The 13,382-nt window shown below is 36.9% G+C and overlaps 1 pseudogene; it reads left to right on the top strand.

Moving 5' to 3' along the window:
- LOC118718590 overlaps positions 1–13,382 on the top strand; it is a 42,404-nt pseudogene that overhangs the window by 15,778 nt on the left and 13,244 nt on the right.

Here is a 13,382-nt window from a genome sequence, read left to right as displayed (position 1 = left end):
AGATTTATTTTTCAAAGTGCTCAACATTATTTTACATTAATAAAATACAAATTAAACCACAATTATATACCTCCACTTATTTACTAACTTGGAAAAATCATAGGAAGCTTAACATCACTAGGTGTTGGTGAGGATGTTTTGCAGCAGAACTCATACGTCACTGGTGAGATGGAATAGGTGCAACTAGAAATTTGACAGATTTTACCTAAAACTAAATATACACCTACCCTGTAACCCAGACATTTTACTCATGAGTGTAGTTCTAACATGTTGGCTCACTGATATGGATCGCTGGTTGAATCTCGAACAGAAGGCCATGGTTGGATTCCCAGTTGGGGCACATGCTTGTGTGAACTGTGTCCATCCAATGTGGGGTGTGCAAGAGGCAGCCAATCAATTATTCTCTCTCATCACTGATGTTTCTATCTCTCTATCCCTTTCTCTTCCTCTCTGAATTCAATCTATAATAATAAAAGTATAATATGCTAATTAGACTGGACATCCTTCCGGATGACCTTCCAGACAAAGCCAGGGCTGAGAGGGAAGCACTGGTCCCAAGTGCCAGAGGGAAGTGAGTGCCGGCAGCCTGAGGAAAGAAGGCCTGCTCTTGCATGAATTTTGTGCATCAGGCCTCTAGTAAAAATATATTTTGAAAAATAAAAATAATAATAGAATGCGAGCACCTGTCCACAGGAAAAAAATCTAAAAGACTATATTAGCAGCTTTATTCATAATATATTCAAACTACAAATAACCCCAACTTTTATGCCCCAGAGAATGCTCATATTTCAGTATAATGATGCAATGAAACATCACTCTGAAGAAAAAGTGAGGCCTGCTGATGTACAAGAGATTAAGGACAGATAACAGTCCCAACAACACAAAACTGAGTGATTCCACAGCTGAAATCTAGAGCTGGCATATCAAAGTTAGGAAAGAAATCAGACAATCGGAGGAGTTGGACAGGAGCCCATAGACAGAGAGATTGTGAGCAGGGAGCTGGGGGGATGTCAGGATGGTTGATATCTAGAAATGAAGCCAAAGGTAAGGGGAAAGCTTAGTTAAAAGAATAGAAGTTAACATTGGCCTGGAGTTGCATTTAATGTGGTCCAAATCCTAAACTGTCCCTTTGTGTTAGGACAGCAGTCAGCAAACTCATTAGTCAACAGAGCCAAATATCAACAGTACAACGACTGAAATTTCTTTTGAGAGCCAATTTTTTAAACTTAAACTTCTAATGCGACTTCTTCAAAATAGACCCGCCCAGGCAGTAGTAATTTGTGGAGGAGCCACACTCAAGGGGCCAAAGAACCGCATGTGGTTCACAAGCCGCAGTTTGCCTACCACATGTTAGGAGACCACCATACAAATAACATGCAATTTACATTTAAATATGCGAATAGGCCTAAAATGGCTGAATTGGAGGATTAAAAAGGGAAGCTACTTAAATGTGCTGACTTCTTTTTGTTGGTTTGAAAGGAAACATGACCTCTTAGAATGTACAATGAAACCAGCTTCGCAGAACTGTCTGCCCTCTTGTTCCTATAGTGACAAAGCTCCTTCTGAAGCTGATACCTGCTTTTGTGAAGCAACTCAAATGTGAAATGCAGCAATTCCATTTTCACTTTTTCATTTTCTAATAAATGTATGTAACTTTAACTTTAATAACCAAAATAGAAATACAAAATAAAAGCATGTGAATATAAAACAAATATATATTTTATATTATAACATACATAATTATTAAAATAAATATGTAAAAATAAATCATATATGCACATTTTGTGTCTATACTATTTTTGGTAAATATGGATAACCAAGGGCTCATATTCCATCTGTGTTGCACCAATCACCAGTGATAGGATGTCTTAGTTGGAGGAAATGTACCTGGGTTTAGTTTAGACACAGCCGAGAAGTATGATGGGGGACAACTGCTTCCCACAATGCTCTGAAACGACAGTAACGATTCTATCCAGGGTTCCTAGAGAAATGTTCAGAACCACAGGTGTCAGGAAACAATTGGAAAATAGAAGGTGTCTTTCAGAAATCAAGGAGACTCAGCTTCCCTCAGTGTTCCGGCATTACACTCTCCCGGCAATATACTGTATGAAAGAAAAGAATGCCAATGGAAGGCAATGCAACCTGCTGATACTTGTATTACTGATTGTGGAAACCAGCTGCTTAAAAATTCAACCTGTTAAATGTCCCCTTCCTCGTGGGTGAGTAGAGGGTTATGTGGCTGGTGGAGAGGAGCTGGTGTTCTGGGAATCCCTGGGTAAGATCATCGCATAGATTCATGCAACATGGTTTGGTTTTTCTTCTCTTTTTTATTAGCAGAAAAATCTTGAGTTTCAGTGCCTCGGCTGCAGCCTGGGGAAATTTAAAGCAATGCATACAGCTGTGGTAGTCAAATGAGACATCTCCTCTAGAGTCCTAGTGCATCCCTCTCCTATGTGAGTTGAGATAGCAGCTCTTTTACCGATGTTTGGCTTTCTTTCTTGGCCTTGGTCATCAGTTGAAGCATTAACTGTTAAAGTTGCAGAGTCAGTACATGAGTCTGGCTACTTCTCTTCCTCACCAAAGGGAGAGAGTGTATTTTAAAGAGGTTATGAATTAGAAGAGTGGGGAAGAGGAAGTGGCTGCCATGTGCTGTTCTATTGGGTGGAAGAGGCAGGAATAAGGGCAGCCCACCAGAGAGCCAGCAAACAGAACCAGAATCAGTGCAGGACATTAGCTTCTCAGGATCATAGACTTTGGCCAAAGAGCACATTATAAGAAGAAAATGAGATTGGAGTGAATGTTCAGAGTACTTTTGGCCTCTTTGAACAATTATCAATTAACCATTTATGTCTGAAAAAAAAAGTATTTGATAAGATCTTTCCTGTAGCTCCATGAACTTTTCTTTTTCTTCAGTATCATAGCTTCACACCAGACTTAGCTCAATGTCTGGTGCCCATACTTTTTACTATTTTGCTCACGAATTAAAGTTGGAGGCAGAATGATTGAAGTTGGATGAAGACAACGTTCTGCATACTAAGGTCTTCAGGGTCTCCTCATGCTAATTAAAATCTGCTCCTGTAGCTCCTGTTACTGTTCAGTAAAGATAAAGCTCAGCAGTCAGAAAGAATAATAAATACAGAAGCACTTCTACATGAAGTAGAAACGACCTCCTAAAATCCTATCTCCTATAAAATAAGAAAGATACTGAAAAGCCCTCGCTGGTGTTGCTCAGTGGTAAGAGCGTCAGACTGCCCACCTAAAGATGGTGGTTCAATTCCCAGTCAGGGGCATGTACGTGGGTTGCAGGTTCATCCCCAGCTCAGTTGGGGCTGTGAGTGGGTAGCAACCAAACAAAGTCAAAATGTCTTTCCCACATCAATATTTCCTTCACTCCCTCCCTCTCTCCCATCCACTCTCTCTCTCAAAACACACACACACACACACACACACACTGAGTGGCCAGATTATTATGAGCTCTGAATGCATAATAATCTGGCCACTCAGTGGATATCCTGTATAATAAAGGCCAATAAGCAAATTGTCTCCTCTACCAGGAGTTCGACCAGCAAGCAGGCTGGCCAACTGCCCATGTCCTCTCCCCTTGGCCAGGCTGGTTGGACTCCACCCATGCGCAAATGTATGCACTGGGCCTCAAACATACATATCCATATATGTATATATTCTCCTTTTGTGAAAATTAACGACAAACAAAAACCAGCCAATCAACAAAACAAACACAAAAGACAAGAGAAAGCTTTTAAAAATCAACATTTTCAGAACTCTGTATATTAACCAAGGGCTTGCAGAAAGTGGAAGAGAGTTCATTCAAAATTCATTCAGTAGAACAGTGAGCTTGAGATGTTTAATGCCTTACCCTTAATCAGCTCCAAAGTCCCAGGGAACAACGGCAGCCAGCTATCTCAGGAGCGGCCAGGTAGATTTGGAACAACACAAAATGTTCCATTCCTGGAAATTTGTCACAATTTGATCTGTCTGATGACTCCCATGAAAATCTCTACTCACAAGGCTGGTCTTGATTCTTGCCTGATCAAATCTTTTCACCAAGGAAAGACCTTCCTAGGGCTTTGTAGTGACAGCGCTGGAGCAAACACAAGGACGGCCAATACCTGAAAAGGAAAATATGAGGAGAAAAATGTCCATATGGAGCTTGACAGGCTCCAGCATGTTCTTGAAGATCTAGCCAGCTGTGCTCATGGGCAGGGCTGTGTGCATGACCAGAAAGATCCTGAAAGGCTGATACTCAGGCTCTGTGCCCAATGGAAATGAAGGCTGAGCCATTGGAGTTGCATCCACCAAGGCCTCCTGGCAAAAGGTGAAGACATTGTATGGGGGCATTTAAGGCAATATCTACCCAGTTATCGATCCATTAAATATCTACCCAATTAAAATTGGATGCAGAATGATTGAAGTTGTATGAAGACTGTGTTCGCATACTCACTTTTACAGCATCTCCTGATGCTAATTAAAATCACTGAGCTAACTGAGCAGAGACTTTGGAGGCTACTCACCATAAAATGTACAGAATTAGTTCAATGGAGTCACTGAACCAATAATAAGCAACACTAACAGAAAAAGCAAATTCCAGGGGTTGGGTATTATTTCCAGACAAAACCTTCAAATTATGTTATGATATAATAATAATAATAATAATATATGTATTATTTTTATTTTGCCCTTTCCAGGTGGCTCAGTTGGTTGGAACATCTTCCTGGTATTTCAAGGTTTCTGGTTTGATTTCCTGCCATGGGATCAGGGCACATACAAGGAATGCATAAAGAAATGAAACAAAATCAGGGCTTCTCTCTCTCCCTTCTTCTCTCTTTCTCTTCAATCAATCGATAAATAAAACATTTAAATATCCCATTTTACCCCAAAACTTTAAGAGGTTTAGAAACAAGATAATGTGGCCAAAGAAAAAAATAGACAATGGAAACAACCTCTGAAGTTGGGTAATACTCTGAAGCAAGCTAACTCTAGAGAAATCTCTAGAAGAGTCTATCTAAAGTGCATGTTTTAGGGTGAACACTTGCTTTTTGGTATGTGTAGAATGCTCAATTAATATTTTAAGTATATTGAGAGTAAGAATGCTTATCAGGTTGTTGAACAGTGTTGGTTAGAATAAGCAGTTTTTCTAAATTAAGACAGACAAAGTTCTCTTTAATGACTTCCTTAAGCAACAAATACTAAGTATTGGCTTTTCTAAAAATGTAGCTATTGGGATATGAGGAATGTAAAATATAAGATCTAATGATTCATAGTGAAAAATAGAACAAATTTTAGCTGCTATCAATAACTCTACCAAGTTTTAATTATATTTTATGTAGCTGCATGTTCCTTAATCTTGGTGAAGTAATCAATGCATTGTGTTGTTTTTTTTTTAATATTTGATTCTGGTTAATAACTGTGTCAATGTTTAATAAGATGCTCTATCTCCTTAAATTATTATAAACTACCACAATTAAAGTACCTTTAAAATATACCTATTAACCCTGAGTAATGCTATAAAGTAATGTTAGAAAGAAGAGCTATTTTACCACAGAATGTGCTCAAAGAATTCCTCAAAGTTTTTAGTTGTATATTTCTTTTGAAATTTTCTAGAAACATGATTAATACAAAGCAAAAAAAAAATTATATTTTTGTTGACACTAAAGTAATCAAGTTCAAACGCATAGAGTTTTAAAAGTCTTAATATCACCAATTTTTAAAAATTTTACTTTTGCATTTGTTTAGTGACATGTTCAACAATTATGTTTTCTTAGAATATAAGTAAATGATCATGCAGTTTCATTAACAGAACACGAGATGAACACCACAGCATGATATAATGTGATTCTGGGTTGACTAGACTAGAGAAAGGTAAGTTTTTAATGACATGTTATAAGTCAATTAATAAGTCCAGTTATGCTAAGTTGTTATTGCTTTTTTAATTTAGATTTGTTTTGTATAAACCGTGGAATACCCACACCAAAATCATCTTGGAAGAACTCAGGACTGCATTTTTGACAACTTTCTGGGGGGAATTTAATTAAAGATCTGAAGCCAGAGATGTCTGTATGTGGACTACAAATGGCGGTGGAGGAGGGGTTGGGGAGGTGGAGGAATTTGAAAAAGGTGGAGAGAGTAGGTGAGAAGATGTCATCTCTACGCAACTCAGCTGCAAGGACACATCCATGATTCCAACAAGTGACTGCAGTTCCGGGACATGGAACACATATGGTGGTCATTAAGAACAACCAAGCAACTTAGATGAGAGGAAAAGGACCAAGAAGTGGCTTGTTGTGAATAATCATGAGTATAAATTGGATAATTTGGGCACTCATTGGTAGAAAACAGTCTAATAATTTTGCTAGAAAGATTACAGTCAATTTTGAAGATAACATATAAGACAATGGTTAAGATAATATATAGATAAGATAATTAAGTCATAGATAATTCTGTATGTACTAGTGGCCCAGTGCATGAAAGGGAGAGGGGTGTCCCTCAGCCCTGCCTGCACTCTCTCCAATTTGGGATCCCTTGGGGGATGTCCACCTGCTGGCTTAGGCCTGTTCCCCCCAGAGGTCCTTAGGAGGTGGGAGAAGCTCTCACCACCTCAGCTGGGTTCACCAGCCATGAGCCCGGCTTCTGGCTGAGCAGCACTCTTCCTGTGGGAGCGCACTGACCACCAGAGGGCAGCTCCTGCATTGAGAGTCTGCCCCCTGGTGGTCAGTGCATGTCATAGTGACCAGTCATTGCACCATTCAGTCTATTTGCATATTAGGGTTTCATTACATAGGGTATTTTTAAACCCCCTCCCTCTGAAATCATTATGGCCCAGAGAAATGTGTTCTCTTTTTCTTCACTCTGAGAAATAAAGTTAATCCAGATTATCTCAGGAAATTTTCAAATAGCTTAGTTTTGAATGTTATAAACAAATGAATTATAACATTACCCATTTTACTATTTTTGGCAAGATAATAATGGAACAGCAATTCTTCAATAAGTGATAAGTACATTAATAAGTCTTGTGGGGTCCATAAAACATCTAACAAACAGTGGCTCCTGTTTAAGAAGCTACAGTTAAGGTATAGTGACAGCCATCTGGAAAATTAATATATAATAGAATTAGATAATTATCTAATGGTAGTAGAAATGAAAAATGTTATAAAAATGCAATAGGGTGCTCAGAAGAGGTGTTATTAGGGAGAGGACATGATGAATACCCTGACTTATGAAAATAACCCAATGGTGACAAGCCAGCTGAAGTAGAGATGGCAAGAGAAACTCAATAACATTGGGAAGTATATGCAGCCCTCTGAAGGAAGGCATTTTCAAGGTGTAAAATTTGACAAGTCTGTGAATGAGTCAAGAAGGGCCAAGAGGTTGAGGAATGAAAGTGAGTGGAGGATATAAGTCAAGTGATGATAGAAGTCTATTGTATTGTTCCATAACATATTCTGTTTTTTTTCTTCACATTACATTTTTTGATTTTCCAGTGACTTACAAATAAAGTGCTCCATTTCATAGCACAGAGTGAGTGCATTTATTCTCTACATTATAAAACTCCACATAGAGCAGATATTTTGTAAAAAATATCTAATGCATTCTCTTCTATTTGTACCAGAAGGTTGCTCAGAGACAACTTTCCCGGCCTGTAGGTGATCTAGAGTCTTCATTGTGCTGACAGCTCTCAAAACTAATTCAGTGTATATCTACTGAGTTCCTGAAATGCCACATTTGGTGCTGGCACTGGGAATGCAGTGGTAAACAAAACTGATTACCATTCCTGTTCTCATGGAGACTCCTTGTCAGGAAAAATCCATAGCCAAATTCATTTTCAATTCGTATTAAATTCAAACATACTCCCTGCCTACTTTAATTTCTCAAGTGGCCTATTGATTTCTGTTCAGGTTCTAATTCTCTGTATACACAAGCATATTCAAGGTTATTGCAAATGAACTAACAAGTTCAAAGGAGCCACAATGTGAAAGGTAAATAGTTAATCTTATTCAAATATGTCCAAAAGTAAGCCAGGAACCACCTAAAATATGGTGTGAACTTCTTACTTTATTTTACTTGGACAAAAATGCAAAGAAAAAAACTATTCACTACCATGCTTATTTATAGGTCTAAGATAAGATGAGGTGAGAACAAGGTAATCTATCACCGTGTTTTTAATTGCTTGTGTTCACTGCATTTTTTATGGTTCTCCTTTTTCATATGCATTGATTTCTCTCATGTTGCAGCTCAGAAAGCTGTAAATGATGAATGATAGTATTCACAATTAAGCCATTAAGGCAACATAGTTTTGCAATAATATGAAGATATATTATAAAGCCAGTTCCAACTAAAGAAGTTGTGGAAGTTTATTTTTCAATTTTCTTTGGCAACAATTATACAAAAGATCCAGTACTGACCTAATTCTGTGCTTATATCACTATTGTGGCCATGTCCTTCCCAAATGTGATTAAGTTTCCTTTCACTCCTGGTATCTGCTCCTAAAATATTTTTAATTATTTTAAAAGATCTTCTTAATGCAAACCAGGTTTGTGTTTACTTTTTAAAAATTAAAGATAGCATTTCCTAATAATTTATAAGTACTTTAAAATACTTTGAGATCCTCACCATATAATTAGTTGGGGAATAAAAAAGGAAACGTTTTTGTTCACTGTATTCCTAATGTATTTTTGTCATGAATTTTCCATGCTTGTATTATCTGGTTTTACCCTCATGAGAGAAATCATTGATTAAGTAATCCACAGATATTTATGAGCCTCTATTAAGAGCTACCAATGTTCTGATTTCTGAGGATTGACATGAGAATTTAATAAGGTCTTGATTTCACGTGTGACGGATGTAAAATGGAGAAAGAATACAATATGACAGGAAATGCCGAAAGCAGTGAGAGCAAGTTGAGAGGCATTCAACCCACACACATTTCTCTTTATTCCATTCCTCCATATTCTAGGCACCAACCCATACCGAGTCCGAGTCCTGCAAAGATTTATCCGTCATTGGCAGAGCTTGTCCTTGGATGAAGTGTATTCTTTCCACTTGTAGTCATAGTAATCAATATCATCCAAAATATATACATTCGTACATATGTGTACGTATAATATAAATGTAAGAGGCATACCAGTGTTTATTTGAGATCCAAAAGAACAGCTCTTGCGGAAGCACTGATTCAGGAGAAACCCAAGTGGGAGGAGAGGACAAGGCATACGAGGAAGGGAAAAGGACTTGTTACACGACTAAGACGGAGGCGATATTTATGTGTTCAGTTAAGCTAATACAGCGATTCTGATTCTAAACAACGGCTTTATTTGCAGTCTAGTAGTCAAAACAAACAAGTGTTTGGATTATTTTGAGCTCATGTATTTCAGAATTCATATAAAAGCTAAAAAGTGTGATTTTATTTGTTGCAGTGATATTTCAGAGGATATATCATCTCTCACATCACATAGGGTTTAAAATAAGAACTATAGGGATGGTAACGAGGAAATTATTATCAGGAACCAAGGCGATGCTTGCAGTCTCTGAAACGCAGTGGTTCTTGGGATTCTCATATTGTGATCATTGCTTCAGCTACCAGGAGGTTTAGAGTACAACTGTTACTTCACTTTTCCATGAGCTTTTGTTTCCCCCAAATGGTCAATTTTTTATGTATTTTAAACAAAATACAAATGCATATTTCATATGTAGTTTTCTCTATTGAGGACTTATGAACAAATTGGGATATTAGCCACAAAATGAAAACGATATACTGTTTCATTTTTTTTTTTTATAATTTCTAATTTTTCCTACTTTTGTTATGGTATGATCTGATAATCCATGCTTGTGGTATTTTTCAATAGGATATCTTTCGTTTTTAAGCTGTTGCTAATTTATTTCTGATAAATATATTTGGGGGCCTCCTGCCACATGATGTTATTCTGCTGATGTGCAGGTAAATGTTCATGACAGAGCCATAGCTTAATTCACCAGCATACAAAGAGACTACGGTTTAAGGGTCTGAGGAAACTGTGGGTGATGTCACTGCGGAATAAAACAGAGAAAGAAATTAGAGAAGCTAAGGGTCCTTATTGATGGATTTTGCTTTCACCTCCTTGAATTCTCTCACTATTGATCACTCATGCTCTTGGCAGGGTGAGAGCCTGTTGGCTTCCTTTCATTGATTTTTTACCTGCTCAGCATTTTTGGTGGCTGTGCAATGCTTTAAACTAACCAAGGCATCCTGTATTGGGTAGATCAGTAATGCTTTGGTAAGAGTAAGGATTAAAGTGACAGCTCAGAAAAGAGTAGACAAGGTATGCATCACAAAAATATTTCAATGAAAAGCTATGACTTCCTTTCATTTGTGTATGTGTCACTCAACTTTTAGCTTATGAAAACAGTACATTCAGAGAGCTTGGGATAGTTGAGAAATCAGCAAAAAATGTGAAGATATAGAAACATCCCTGTGTGTTGGGAACATTTTCCCCACTCAGTTCAATATTGAAAGCATTAAGGGCATTTGGAAGTTACTTTATTGATTATCGGTCAGATTAAAGTTCACAAACTCAAATATTTAAATTATTTCATTATATATTAAATTTTGGTGTGCTCAATTTCAATATAAGCAAGTTTTACTATATCTTCTCTTTTCAAATTATAAAACCAGGCGTAGTGTTGTTTGTGCTCAGAAGGATTTATACAGTGTTTCTTATAATTAAACTAGAGGCCCAGTGCATGAATCTGTGCACAGTGGGGTTCCTCGGCCTGGCCTGTGGAGGCTCAGGTTGAAACACCTCTCTGACATCCCCCAGGGGTCCTGGATTGTGAGAGGGTGCAGGCCAAGCCAAGGGACCCCGCTGGTGCATGATCTGGACTGGGGAGGGACATAGGAAGTTGGCCATCTGGAGAGGGATCGCAGAAGGGCTCCAGGGCATGGCCAGCCATTCTAGCTCAGTCCTGATCAGCAGGACCCCAGCACCAAGCTAACCTATTGGTTGAAGTATCTGCCTCTGGTGGTCAGTGCACATAATAGCGAGCAGTTGAGTGGCCTTAGCATATCATTAGCATATTACACTTTGATTGATTGAACAGATGACCAGATGACCAGAAACATAGCATATTAGGCTTTTATTATACAGAATGAACTTTACTATTTAGGTTCCTGTAACATGAATAAAGACTTGCAGACCAGTTTGTGCTGCATATTTGAAATGTCAGGTGAAGCTATAAGAATAAAATATCAAGTTTCAGTGACATTGTTGGCATTTTGCAGGGCATGTATATTTGATAATGCATATTGAGTGATATACTTTTAAAATTGGAAATGTTGATGAAACAGGTATTGTTGTCCTCTGTACTTATATTAAGCTGAAAGCACATCACTGCCTCATTGTTATTAGAGACAGGCAGTGGTTCTCTTAACAGTGGCTTATAAAGATATGGTCCTTTTAATTACAACTTAATACCTCATAATCTGGAAAACTACAAAGTTACTTTTAACCAGAAAATGTAGAATAAATACACACAGCAGGACTTTAGAAGGTTTGTTTAATTCCTGATATTGGATTAAAATTAAAATTACTTGGGAAAAGCACACAACTGCATAAACCTTTATTTATGTGATATGAAAAAAAAATTGTTATTAATGGCTTAGAAGTGTTTACTTGTGGAATGCAACTAAAGTTCATTGAATACAAAGATTTTGCTTTATACTTTTTTCTTCCAAAGACATATATATTGCTTAATGTTAAGAATTTTGACTACATGCACATAATACACATACCTGATAAATTATAGAAATAAAAGAAAATGTACTTAATAAGAAAAAGATAAAGCATTCCATAAATAATCAATTTCAAATTTTTATTTTCCATTTTATCCTGTAGCTCTCAAGTCACCTTCCAGACACCATTGGAAAGTTAGAAGATCCTCCATATTTTTCAGATTCTTCAAGGTAAGTTTCTTGAAAGTTTTTGAAACCTAAGATTCTGACTTCTGAAATCACAGAAATCCATTTAAATTATAAATTTCTAATGTCAAGGACAATGACATGAACTATACATGAGGCTGTGAAAATTCAGGGAAAACAAAAACAAAGGCTTCATAAGTAAATGCTTTGGTTGACAAAAAAAGAAACTTTGCTAGAATAAAAAAGTGGTTATAATAAATGATTGGTCATTAAAATGGCATAATAGGTAGTTTTTAAATATTTGTTTTTTATTATTTAAGTTGAGATATATGTTTAATTATTACTTAAATAAATATAATGTGAAAGTTATAAATAATATTTTATGATATTTTGTTTTTGTTTTTTACCTTACAGATACAATTGTTTGACATCTAATTCTGGAAATGATTAATATGTTAGCCAATGTTGTACTGATTTTTATCTAAAGGTGTATTGATTTTCATCTAATGTTGATTTTATCAAATAAGCATTCTGTGTTTGAATCCTTCCACATATTGCAGAAATCTTCTCTCCTTGGATATTTTTGTTTGTTTGTTTTGTTACAGAGAGTGAAGAGAAGAGAGAAAAACAGAGAAATACACCCACATGAGAGAAACAGACCCATCAGCTGCATCCTGCACATGCTCTGACTGGGATCTAACTTGCAGCCTGGGTATGTGCTCTGACCCAGAATGGAACTTGAGACCTTCTGGTGCATGGGACAACATTCCAACGAACTGAGCCACCCCAGCCATGGTTCTCCTTGAATTTTTAAGCACATCCTTTTCTTTCTTCCTCCTCTTCCTCCCCTTCTTCTTCTTCTTCTTCTTCTTCTTCTTCTTCTTCTTCTTCTTCTTCTTCTTCTTCTTCTTCTTCCATTTTCTTTCTTTTCATTTCTTTCTTTTCTTTTCATTTCTTTCCTTTTCTTTTCTTTTCTCTTCTTTTCTTTTCTTTTTTTTATTTTCTGTAACTCCCATAAAGTCATAACAAGCATTAAGGAAAAATTATTAATCAAGATAACTATAAAATATTTACATTTATTTGATTTAGGGATACTTTTTAAAAAACAAGTGATTGTCTCAAAACAAGGAAGCTTTTACAGAAGAAATTCTATAGGTACAATTTTCTGCATATTTTAAAAAATCACTTACATGCCGAAACTGGTTTGGCTCAGTGGATAGAGTGTCGGCCTATGGACTGAAAGGTCCCAGGTTTGATTCTGGTCAAGAGCATGTACCTTGGTTGTGGGCCCATACCCAGTAGGGGATGTGCAAGAGGCAGCTGATCGATGATTCTCCCTCATTGATATTTCTGACTCTCTGTCCCTCTCTCTTTCTCTCTGAAAAAAATCAATAATAATAATAAAAAGACTAGTTCTTAAAAAAAATCACTTACATTTTGCTTATTTTCTGAGAGAAAACTATTGTCAGTTACTGCTTGT

The sequence above is a fragment of the Pipistrellus kuhlii genome, unplaced genomic scaffold (assembly GCF_014108245.1).
Source record: "Pipistrellus kuhlii isolate mPipKuh1 unplaced genomic scaffold, mPipKuh1.p scaffold_m20_p_14, whole genome shotgun sequence".
NCBI lineage: Eukaryota > Metazoa > Chordata > Mammalia > Chiroptera > Vespertilionidae > Pipistrellus > Pipistrellus kuhlii.
Note: the sequence above shows the minus strand (reverse complement) of the source record. Positions and strands in the feature narration are given on the sequence as shown.